This window comes from Nothoprocta perdicaria, unplaced genomic scaffold (assembly GCF_003342845.1).
Source record: "Nothoprocta perdicaria isolate Ctin4 unplaced genomic scaffold, notPer1 scaffold_35, whole genome shotgun sequence".
In the NCBI taxonomy this organism is placed as follows: Eukaryota; Metazoa; Chordata; class Aves; order Tinamiformes; family Tinamidae; genus Nothoprocta; species Nothoprocta perdicaria.
The window spans coordinates 1,105,967-1,118,568 of NW_020455588.1; the positions used below are offsets into that span (position 1 = coordinate 1,105,967).

Consider the following 12,602-nt stretch of genomic DNA (forward strand, 5'->3'; position numbering starts at 1 on the left):
GCCTCCCTGCCCTCACTGCCTAGTCCTGGCGGCGGCGGAGGAGGAGGCGGAGACGCCGCCGCTCATGGTCGCTCGCAGCCGCCGCCGCCGCCGCTCCCGCTGCTCTCCCGCCGCGTCCGCCCCCTCCCGCCGCGTCCGCTTCCGGGGTCTGCGCGCCGTGACGTCAGCGGCCGGCGCGCGGCGGCGAAGGCGGAAGCGGCCGCGCTCCCCCGGGAGGGGTGGCCGTTGGGGACCGTTAACGGCCGCGGCGGGCGGGCAGGGCTGCAGCTGGCGGGGGAGAGCGCGGCCACAACGTGGGTCTTAATAAAGGCTCCCAGCTGGGAGCAGCCGCGCTGGGGGCTGTGCTCGCTGCTGCGATCCCGCTGGCAGGAGGAGCGGAGCGGCTCCCGCCGCCTGCCCAGCGCCCAGCCTTGCGGCTGTGGTGCTTGCGTTCACACCTGCGCTGCCCGCAGCATTAAAGCTATTTTTTAAGCTATGTTTTCCGATTATACTTTGGCCTAATTGGAAGGCGACACCTTTCCATTCCCATTGTAGGCTTCCAACCATTTTGGTGACTTAGGAGTTTGATGGAGCTGTTTGTGTTAGCGGTTTTCATGCCAGGCCTTTTCAGCCGTGAGGACTGAGTGTTGCATTGGCTGGTACTAAAAACGTGTGGCCCTGGGGATCCTGTGTCTGCCATGTGACGGGCAAGGTGGATGGAGCCACTGCTGTGTCCGAGGCCTCGCTCTGAACATTCCTCATTACCTGTAGCAAAGGAGGAACCTGGAGCTGGGGGAGCATGACACTGTGCAGGACTATTTTAATGAATATTTCTTTTGTAACTGCATCGATGCAGGCTGTCGCTGCCCTCACACTGCCCAGTTGGTGCCTTTGCCTCACTTTGGAGTACTGCTGTTCTGGCCTTGCAAAGTGAAGTTCAGGGCTCATTCAGATTAAAAACAGTCACAGATTTCCATTGTGTTTGGATCAGTTTTCTGATCTGTTTCTCCATGAAACTGAGGACCGTCGCCAATAAACAACCAAAAACCCGAACAAGAAAAATGTTGCCTCAGTCAGAAATCTTAGACATATTTATTAATCGCCTACACCGAAGTGGTGAATGTCCAGTAAGTTACAGACCTACTCAAAACCTGTGGGTGAACTCAGCATTTGTTACGGTGCCCTTTAGATCGGGCAGCCCTTTCCTGTGACAAGGAAGGCAGCGCAGGGAGGCCCCTCCACGCAGATGCTCACGCCAGCGCTCAGCCGAGGCTGAGGGCCCCCTCATAGCGCTGAGCTGCTCCGTGCCCCCTTAGCCCCTGCACTGAAGGAACAACCTGCTCCCCGAGATGCAAACGGAAAGGGGTTGGGTCACAGCAGTGCTTCTGGGGTAGCTCATGTCACTTTACCACCACCACAGTCTCTTACACAGGACGGATTCAATACAGCGAGTATATCTAAAAGTAAAGGATTTTCCCATAGGGGAATATTACTGCAGGTGGGGATGATGATAATTCAGGCTTGAATTGTAAGGTAGATGGGAAGTGGGCTCAAGAAGACCTACAAAAGCCTAAGCTTATCAGCTATCAGGTGGGAGATAGATTAGCAGTCGTTAGTGGCTGTGGTTAGCTTTTGAACATGACACGTGCAAAATATTCATTAATGGGAGAGAGATAAGAATTTGACGTGCTCCCACGAAATTTGCAGATGACACTAAATCGAAAGGTATTACCAGTAATGATCTTGCCTAGAATGATAGAAATGGGAGTAAATTTAATAGTAAAAAGCAAGTAATTCGGAAGGACCACGACAATAAACCTTTGCTATGAACTCATCGGGGCAGGGGAAAGCTGATTTCTGTGCCTTGCCGTGATGGTTGAACCAACCATCAAGGGCCTGTCAAGGGTCTGCAGCAGTGACTCAGTGCTCTCTAGCATGAACTAGGCATCTACCGCACAGTTGCCTGCACTCGATCTAAAGCAAGAACTTTCAGTTCCTGAGATTTTGTTTTTTCCTCCCCAAATGCACATAATAAACCAAAGAACAGATGCTTTCTACCTGAGATGGAGGAGAAAAAAATCTCAACTGATGATCATGTGAGATAGTGGAGCTGCTCCACTGAAAACAGCAAAGAGAAAATAATAATAATATAAACATCTGTCTAGAAGAAATCCTGGAGACTTTCAGGACTTGCTAATAGAAGGTTACACTGAGCATTCTGGAAGCAGGAGCTCCAGGAATCTGCCCCATGGGATGACTGGCGCTTCAACTGGCTGCCTTCAGCACAGAGAGGAGAACAGGAGAAAAGCTGTTCTCTCTGTGGGCTGCAGGCCGAGTGACAGAGCATGAGATTTTCTTTGCTGTCAGCTTAATGCACAAGTATCATGTCCAACACAGGAAGGTGTATTTTAGACTGTATCAACATATCTAAAGAGCAGCGCACCAGGGGAACCAAATATTTGCAGTGCCTGTGACAAGCGATCATGATCTGAAGACAGTTCTTATTACGGTAACATAAATAGAGTAGTGCTTTAACAGGGCTTGTTTCAGATGGCTGAAAAAATGACAAGTCTCATCAACTTGAAAAACTGAACGGAAAACCTGAATGAAAATATTATGAATGAACCCGTTTCGAACCCCCAAATGTGAGCATATACTGCTTAACTCCAGAGCAGTGGCTACAGGAAAGATGCCCTTAATGTGGTAAGTACAAACAAATAACAGATGAAAAAGGAAGTGCAAATACCAAGGAAACCAGGAATTATTGGAATTTTAGGTGAAACATGAGTCAGAGAATAAAAGCAGAAAAAGCTGCCAATTGCAGCATTTTTTGTTCCCTCTCTCTGCAGTATATTCTTTACAGTATGCCCTTTGTCACGCTGGATTTATATTTGTTTCTGTTGATTTTATTGATAGGTTTTTTTTCTTTTTTCTTCTTTTTTCTAAAAACCGCCTGCAAAACTTCAGCTGGCACAAAGACACTGAAACATAAAGCAAGATAGGACGGGAAATTTGGAATGACAGAAGGCGCCTTGTCTTCTTTTCTCCCTATTTTTTTTACACCACCCGCTCACAATTAAAACTTTATCTCCTCCAGATGACACACAGAAGGTGGGCAGGATTTTAGAAGCAGCTGATAGATGATTGTCGCAAGTAGGATGTCTGATTTTAATAGCTATCCTGCAATGCAACTCTCACAAGCAGTTGTTAAACCCTCCCGTGGCTTCAGTGATGCTGGAACACCACGGTCCTTCCCTCAGGAGCAGCCACATTTCTGCTTTCAGCATCTGGGAACGTGCAGCATTAACATCCTTAGTTCTCAGTGAGATAATTGCTGGTTAAGAGCACTTTAAACCCCCCAGGCATGGTTAGCAGCAGGCACCCAAGTATGCTAAGATTGATCACTTCATGTTTGATTTTGGATAAATCTAGATTTAACCTTACAATAATGGTTGTTTGTAACACTTGAGCTTTGTATCAAGTTTTAAAAATGAACAAGGTGACCTAGTTTAGGAACTGTTCGTTGTGAGGAAAGGATGTAAGGTAGCAGGGTTGAGATGAGCCACATGAATACCTCCCTTTCTTCTCTTCTGTCCAACTCTCCGTGTTGCTTTATGATAAACCCCACCGTGCTGTTTACAGTCACGCACTCCATTTCTAAAGCAGAGTCCCCACTCCTGAGCAACACCAGCCCAGCTCTTGCCAGTCCACACATTTGGAGTACATACCTTTTTTTTTTTTTTTTTTTTTTTTAGCTTTAATCTTAACGTTTGAACTTGTTTGATGATGAAGGCTGATATTTTAAAATAGTAGGGTTAAAAAAGAAACAGGAGCCGCGAGTCTTAGGAAAAATTATCCCACGTCCTCTAGAACGCAGAAGATGCTTTATGGATAAATCCAAAAGGAAAGATGGTGGAAGGAAAAAAAAATCTCTCTAAAATTCTATTTGTAGTTCCTTTCCAGTTGTTCTTGTGTCCTGACATTGATGGAATAGGTGTTTGCTTGCCTGTTTATTTGGTTTTGTAGGGTATGTAAATGCAGAGAATACATTTAATGAAAAGTAAAAACATATAAACATTTCCTGGGGAATATAAAGATACCTTTGACAGACACTTTTCACAAAATTTAAATGAGAAAGTTAAAAAAAAAACTGTGAAATAATGAAGACTCATGAAAAAACAGTGTTGTTCCTGAGTACTCTGAAAGACTTCAAAACCTTTCTTCCTCTTTGCTTGAAAGTTTTCCTCCTTTAATTCCAAATTCTTATTCTGCTTGTTGTTTAAACTCTGCATGTGTTTCTTATGTCTTATTCTTGGATAATTTATTTTGGTTCCTGCTATTGTGCCAAAAGGATGATACACAAATATTCTCAAATTTGTCTTCGGCAGTTCTTGCAGGAACTCAAACATACATAAATCTGTCGTGACATTCACTCTTATGCTTGATTATATGTTCCTGAGAACTTCTACAGTCTGTTACGTCTTTGTTTTTCACTTATTGCTTTTGCATTTATTGTAAAGATTAAATATATATGATCTATATTTCAAGTTCCTACTCCTAAATCTTTGGTCCTGTATATAGTTGTTCAAAGAAAATGCCAGACTGATTTGAAAAGCTTTGGTGCGATGAAACAAAGATTGAAAGCAACTCTATTGGCAGAACTTCATGTCTGTGTTCCACTCTGTAGATGTATGGGTTTATGATGTAAAACTTGCAAAGTTATTTCACTGCTGTTACATGTGCAAACAATTGTACTTTGAATTTTGAAATATTAGATCTCAATATATTGTTACATGATTTATTTTTGCAGGAACATACTTCGCATAACTATAATTCTTCGGTTCCAAACTATCAATCCCTCAACTCCACAAATGATTTTTAAATAAATTATGCATGTTAGAGCAGATGACTGCTCCAGGGTATTATATAACTTTTTTTTTTTAATTGTACAACTGTCATCTAACCAATTTGCGTACACATAATATGGAAGAGGAAATACATGCATCTTATTTTTTGTTATGCAGTTTAAGCCCACCTTTTTGAGCTGGACAAAGTAAGATCCTTAAATAGCTGCAGTACGTAGGATATCAGCATTTTTCTGTTTTACCCGCTGGATAAAAAGGAATAGTATGGTTATCGCGGAGTGACCTGACAAAGAGGAACTAAGAGATCTCGTTAATGGTAGATGATTTTAGTGAAGAGATTTATACTGAATGAACGTCTGTAGCACCTCTGGCCATTGTAGGTAGGCACCTTTTACAAGGACTAAACCCACCAATTACTTCTGCCACCAACAGCTAGTGACTTGATCAATGCCCAAACTCCTGCAGCAGATGATCATCACATATCGACCAAGAATCACTCCAGACAGAAAGAAACCCAAACAAAAACAATATATATAAAAAATCCACTCCCCTTTCTCTTCTCGCCCTTCAAAAAACAAAGTAAACCAATAAACTCTCACGAAACAAACAGACGCACATCTTACCTGGAAGCTCAACGGATTGGAGGTCTGACCAAATCCCGAAGAACGGAGATGAGCGCTGTGCGTTTGTGCTGCATGGAGACAACAACCTCCACCAGTCTGTCCAGTCAGAAAGGCAATGGATGTATATGGAGTTGGTGGGCCTTAACTGGAACAGGAAAAGCCAAAACCAGACCCTTTCCCTCAGAATAGAAACCCTTCAGAGGGAATGCTCAGCCATCAATTTCTGGAACTTAATGCGTATCTGCAGGTAGGATTCTGACCAGAGCTATTTTATTCCCAAAGCCACGTCTGTTTTACTATCGAAAGCAATCTCTTTGCTGTTCCATACACCAGACAAAAACACTGGCTATTTCCACCTCCAGGTGAAGAAACCAGCGCTGTGTCATACCTCCCAAATCCTGGTCCCATTTTCCAGAGAAAAAACAATCTACATAATAAAATCCATTTAAATCATGCCTTTTAAACGGAATGGGAAAAATCAATAAGCTATCCAGAACGTAAGAGAACAATTCTGAAAAGGTGCCATGAATATATATGTAAAGAGGAAATTCCAGAAGTGAAAATGACTGTTGCATTTCTTGTGTGATAGCTTTGCATGGGGTCGGTTTGAATTTTACATTTATTACATTCTTGGTTCACTAGGACTCCATATCTGATTTGAGAAAGCATACAGCTTTATTGATATGTAAATAGATGTTTGAAGACTGGAAAGGCAGATGTGCTATAGATTTTCAAGTGTAAATTAAAAACTCAGAGAACTTAAAGGAAATACAATCTAGGGAAGAATACATTAGTTTTTTAGTAACTAGCTCACAAACAACGGTGCATACAAATAGTTCCCCCTATCACAGCTGACACTGGTAGCTTAGAACAGTGGCAAAACGCAGGTATTACCCCTAAAGTTGGGAGCAAGAGTATTCAGAGAACATTAAATCTGAAATAATAACCCATATAAGACCTATGCTGGTTTAAGTCTCTGTGACAGTTAATCTAGGCCATGAATGGTCTTGCTGAAAATTGAGGTGGAAAGCAAAGAAGAGCCAAGATGACATATGAAGATCTCTGTAATAGTTTTTCTATATTGAGGCCAAATATCACAAAGAAAATAGACTTTTAGATAAAAAGCACAGATTAGGGGATGAAAAATTAAGTGCTTGTGTGTTAAGTAACTACTGATCTAACTATCCAAGTCTTAGAGTCCAAAGGTACAGGCAAATGGTAGCTCACACTTGCCTACTTCCTGGGCCTTAGATTTAATAGCTTCAGAGTTTCAGCTTCCAACGATCCCGCGGTTTGCAACAGGGAAAACTATTATGGAGAAGCAGCTTTGCAGTAGCCAGGACCTACTCGAGAGTTATTCTCTTTCTTACAGCTCTTCCAGTTGCCATCAAGTTACTCTCTCATTTCATGGGTAATGCGCAATAAGTCTAATCCTGCTAATACTATCCTAGGCTTTTGACTGTGGTCTTTAATGTTGGGATAGTGTCTTTTGCAAAAAATGAGTGCACATATTTTTAAGGAGTTCCATAAAACAGTTTTATATCACTACCTAATTGGTATCTTACTGTAGAAAAGAGTCAGTAGCATTTTGTGAAGACCTCCTAGCTGAGAGGAAAATGGAATATTTCTGTAAGAGGAAACTAATTGGAAGAAGTCAGGCCTCATGCCTACCTTGCACTGCTGTGAGGGTGTAGAGATGAATTAAAGAACATCCATTTACCATCATGAATATTTCCAGAATAAATAGCTTTGTTGCCTGTGGTCTCTACAAATGTCCTCTGCTGGAATAAAACATGATCTATGGGAGACTGTTTGTGAGGAAAGGAGTTATTAAAGGACAGGGCTATGCCTTAATGTCTGTCTTTTTTCTTTTTTCCCCCCAAATTCTCTCTTTTCCGTTTCTTCAGTTTTATTACTTTTAACGTTATCTCACTTTTGCCCTACTTATAATTTTATTAACTTCATTTCAAAAGTGTCAAGATGTTAAGGCTTGGAGCACCCTGAGCGGGATACTGAGCAAACATAATTAGAGATATTCCTTGCCATGAATTCTCTCATTGAAGCTGAAAGTTCAGTAAAGAGAGCGTAGTACAGTTAAAAAAAAAAAAAAAAAAAAAAAAAAGAAGTGAGAATTAGGTATGAGTAATAACACACCACTGTGTGGCTTGTGCTATGTAGTCCAATTAATTTGTAAAAATATAGTAAATTACTTTTAAACTAACTTAGTCATGCCAGTGAAGCCCATCCAGAAAGGTCTCCCCACACCCAAAAGACCTTAATCCTTATTTTTTACCAGGCACAATTTACATGTTCACACTGCAGTGGTCATATAACACAAGGCCCGCATGGCAGCCAGGAAATCTGGCCCTCATTGCCTTTATTTTCTGAGTTAAACGTAAAGTGCGAGAGAGTCTTGAGTCAGCGAGTAGTGAGAAAGAGCCAGCGCACGGAATACGAGAGGAACACACGGCAGCTCACTCCCTGAATCCATCACTTTCGGGAATGAAAGCAATCTTGGATCACTTTTAGAATCAACAGAATTTATTAAAGACTGTAGAGCTATTGTTTTATGACAAAAAGCAAAAGAATTCAGTGTTCCGTTAAACAAGGATTTCTAATTTTACACACCTGAAGATGTAAAAAGGATCAGCTCTTTCAAGTGTCTTTCATTTTTCTTCAATTAAGGGTTTAAGTTTAAAGTAAGCAGTCTTGATAAATTAATGGTATGCTATTTAGCAGTCTTAGTTATCCAACTTTTATTATTACTGTAATTTCATTAAACAAATGTGAATGTTGCAAAAGTATGTATTCACTATAAGTGATTTTGCCATATTGCTTTTACTATTTATATACTGAAGGTCAAATAATAGGATCATTACATTGCAAATGGTCCAAGCCCTCCTATTTCTCACCAAGGATTTAGGGACAAGCTCAATTTCAAATGCGTATTAGCTTGTATTCATACACTTTTAAAGACATATGTTTGAATAAGAAAAGCACCCAATACGGTACATAGATTCAGGATTTATTCAAACTTTTTGTTCTGTCTTGTTGACATTACACGGGTAAAGATTATAAATATACTCCTTATAAAAAAAGCAAAGACAAAACTATCTTTGTGTTGCCCCATGAGTTACTCCCGAGCTGATCTGGCAGAGGGGTAGGGGGGAAGGGGCGTAAAGAAGATGTATTTTAAAAACACAACCGCTTACAAATTATTCCAGAATGAGGTGCATGGTGACTTTCAAGCACAATAACCAGTTTGGAATCGTTCCACGTGTGGACATTCCCATTTCAGAGTAAGTGACTTTTGTTTTTTCAATCCTGGGTTGCCTTATTTCACTTGCGAAGTTCATCCTATTCAGTTTGTGTTTCCCAGTGTTTCCCAGAAGTGTTTCCCAGAAGGGGAGCTTTTCCACAAAAAAACATTTCAGTCAGTTTCAGCGCATGAAGGGAAATTCCCTTTAAATGACTACACAAGAAGTTAATTAGGTACAATAGGTTTTGACAAAATAGGAAAGAATATTCCCGGTACTCCAACTTCCACCGGCCTGGGCACATTATCAGCGTGACTCGAAGCACGTGTGCCTCATTCATCAGCATTTTGCACCCGCCGCCATAGGCAATCCCTGTAGCTAGGTTCTAAGCCTTAAAACCACAACTAATCTTTTAAAGTTGAAATACAGAGCAAGAAAAAATTGTTTTCCATCCTTCACCACTTCCTTGTGTTCTGAGATGATTATCTCAGTGGCAGAGGAAAGGGTCTGTCTGCTGCTTGCATTAGATCCCTACGAGCTCTTGCCAGGATCCTTCATCAGGCAGAGGAAAGGGTTATCTGGAACTTCTTTAAAGCCACAGCTTATAGGGTGTTGAGTTAGGAATATTTTGCCTTTGTGGGAACAATAAAGGCCAGTGCAGTTTTGCTTCTTTTCTCAGAGCAGCTCATAAACGACCCTGTACTAAGGGGAAACTCTTGAAGGAACAAGCTGATGCTTGTTCCTTCTCATACTTTGGGGATGATTTAGTGTCAATACCAACTAGAACATGAGCACCAAGGCAGCAAAAAACCCACCTGAGCTCCAATCTGACACTACCTTGCTGCAGGCTGACTGTGGCTCTCGTAGGTACAAACACACCAGCAATTTTTGCTTAGAACTTGTCCACAGTAATAACATTTTTAGAAGCCGCTGTAGGTTCTAGAATTTTAAAGCAGTTCTGGGGTTGTCATTTGGGTTTCTGCCTTCAGGGTATGAAGGTGCACCTGAGTCCTTCTGAGCCACGCACATTTCCCCCTATTGTGCCTTGCCTTGTATGTGTGGTAGCAGTTGGGGCTCGGATGGGGCAGTGAGGCAGTAACAGGGGAACGTCTTTAGTCTAAAGCTCCTACTCACGATATTTATTCCTAAGCTTTATAATCCTGTCACTTATAACTATAACTATTAAGTTAATCATGTAGAATTCAGAAAAAGGTGCTGTCCGAAATCTGTTAATTATTCTTTATCCTCTGAAGCAGGAGTGTTCTGGGCGAAGCAAATATTTTTTAAGTGTTCCACCATGGCTTTCTCATCATCTTCAAGGTCTGCACCTTCCCTCATCTCCCACCTGAAAGAAAAATAACTTATTAATGTTCTTACGCATTTTAAACCATTTTTTTCAGAACAAACAAGACAGTAATAAACATGTCATCATCAACCATTGTCCCCCAAACTTTGGGGACACCTGCTGAAATTACTGAATCATAGAAAAATACAACTCAACCCCAAAAAGTGCTGCTCTACGCCACTAACATATTTGTGAGACAACTCACACAAACTGTCAAAACTACATCAAAATCTTACTCATTTCTAGTGTGTTGATGCCTTCAAAGATTTAACGTGAATGATCATCATTCTCTTCAGCAAAACCACGGCCTGGCATAGCTATCAACCCAAGAAATTATGTATCACAATCTTCCCTCTGTCCGTGTCAGTGCTCAACTCCAACTTAGGACAAAATTCTAACGCAACTGAAACCGAAAAGGAAAAAGTGAAAAAGAACAAGAAGATGCTTTTGCCTAGCAGCTGAATCAAAACACCTTAAGGGTCACACAGCATCCCTTAGCCAAAAAAAAAAAAAAAAAAAAAAAAAAGGTAATAAATGCAGAAATATTGCCAGATATGTAGCCAGTTAAACATAGTCCCCCTTTAAGCAAGTGGGGGAAAGTAGATTGCCTCCTCTCACATTATGCCTTTGATAAGCTCAGTAACGTGATCTCTTTTATGAAATTTTGAAGATTTTTCAAGAGCTTGACATCCCTTCAATATTAATCTCTTTCTGTTCTAGACCGATAATGAAGTGTAAGCTCACAATTCATACCAGGCAAAGACAAAATGTAAAGCATATAAGCAGCATGATTACTAAATACAGAAATCAGATTTCCAAGTATTAAATATAGTAGATTATAACTGATCCACAGGAGGATCTTATAAAGTAGGAGACAGAGAGAGGAGCAGAAAGACAAGGACTGCTTTCAGGAGACTAATGTCGGAGCAACATTTTAATCCTGACCTCACCCTTTTTACGTGCTCATTCTGACTGCAAAACGCCAGGAGACAAATGCAACTTTACAGATTGGTGAATATATCAAACAAAATATGGAATGGTGGGACGAGTACATTGCATTCATCACACATTGCAAAAAAAGGGCAATCGTTATTGGCAGGAAGGTATGGTGTTTATCTTTTGTAACTATATTTAAAAGCTCACCAAAACCAGCAAAAGTAGTACTGTGTGCTTTATAGTTCAAGTACAGCTAGGAAAAATATATTCAATGAATACAAATAAATTAACATATCACAGAATCATAGAATGCCCAAGGTTGGAAGGGACCTCTAGAGGTCATCTAGTCCAACCCCCCTGCTCACGCAGGGTCACCTAGAGCACGCGGCACAGGGCTGTGTCCAAGCGGGTTTTAAAGATCTCCAAAGAAGGAGACTCCACAACCTCTCTGGGCAGCCTGTTCCAGTGCTCTGTCACCCTCACAGTGAAGAAATGCTTCCTTAAGTTCCTGTGGAACTTCCGATGCTTCAGTTTGAAGCCATTTCCTCTAGTCCTGTCACTGGCCACCACTGAAAAGAGGCCGCCCCCTCCTCCTCCCTCCCTCCCTTGAGGTATTTATAGACACTGATCAGGTCCCCCCTCAGCCTCCTCTTCTCCAGGCTGAACAGGCCCAGCTCCCTCAGCCTTTGCTCATAGGGCAGATGTTCCAGGCCCCTGATCATCCTGGTAGCCCTGCGCTGGACTCTCTCCAGCAGCTCCACATCCCTCTTGTACTGGGGAGCCCAGAACTGGACGCAGTACTCCAGATGTGGCCTCACCAGGGCTGAGTAGAGGGGGATGATCACTTCCCTCGACCTGCTGGAGACGCTGTTCTTAATGTACCCCAGGATCCCGTTGGCCTTCTTGGCCACCAGGGCACACTGCTGCCTCATGGTCATCTTGTTGTCCACCATGACACCCAGGTACCTCTCTATTGGGCTGCTCTCCAGCTGTCGTGCTTTTACCTTCAAACCAGAATCTGACAGCTGACATTACTGCGTGGCCTGAGTAAATAGCAGCAGCAGCAGCAGCAGAGCACACACTGCATAACACAACAGGCGCTCGATGCCTGCGATCAAAGTTGTGCAGTAACTGCTGATACCCCAGTGACCCTCCTATCAGACTTATCCCCTCGGACTATTACTATTAGCTTCAGGTAATTACTATTATGGCTGCCTGCTTCACTTTCTCATTTATGAGAAGTCTACAACATGTGGCCACGTGAGCCACGGGCACAGTTCCTCGCGCCAGTGTCCCTGATGAGTGCTGGCAACCAAGGCTTCCTCCTTGCCCTTCGCTCATGCACCGAGGAGCCTCTTCAAGCCTGGCACGAGGTAGCGCAGTCCTTAATCTGAATTTATGGCCCTTGGAGCCCCTCTAAACCACCACTTTACCAGGCCGATTGATTCGTTTTAATTAATATGATTTGCTGCATGTTTTCAAGTAGAGGGGTTGTTTGCTCGGAAAGAAGGCAACTACAATTGCTAAATGGAGTACATTTAAAACAGTTATTACTTGAGGTATAACGCACGGGAAACAAGCAGCCTTTGCTAATGGA

The 12,602-nt window shown here is 42.2% G+C and overlaps 1 protein-coding gene across 1 annotated transcript in view; it reads right to left on the reverse strand.

The window, feature by feature from the left end:
* Positions 1 to 8,182: 8,182 nt before the first annotated feature.
* KIAA0825 (KIAA0825 ortholog) overlaps positions 8,183 to 12,602 on the reverse strand; it is a 210,384-nt gene continuing 205,964 nt past the window's right edge. The window contains exon 22 of the mRNA XM_026044103.1: positions 8,183 to 10,069. The gene's annotated coding sequence lies outside the window, so the exon portion shown is untranslated. The remainder of the gene's footprint in view (positions 10,070 to 12,602) is intronic.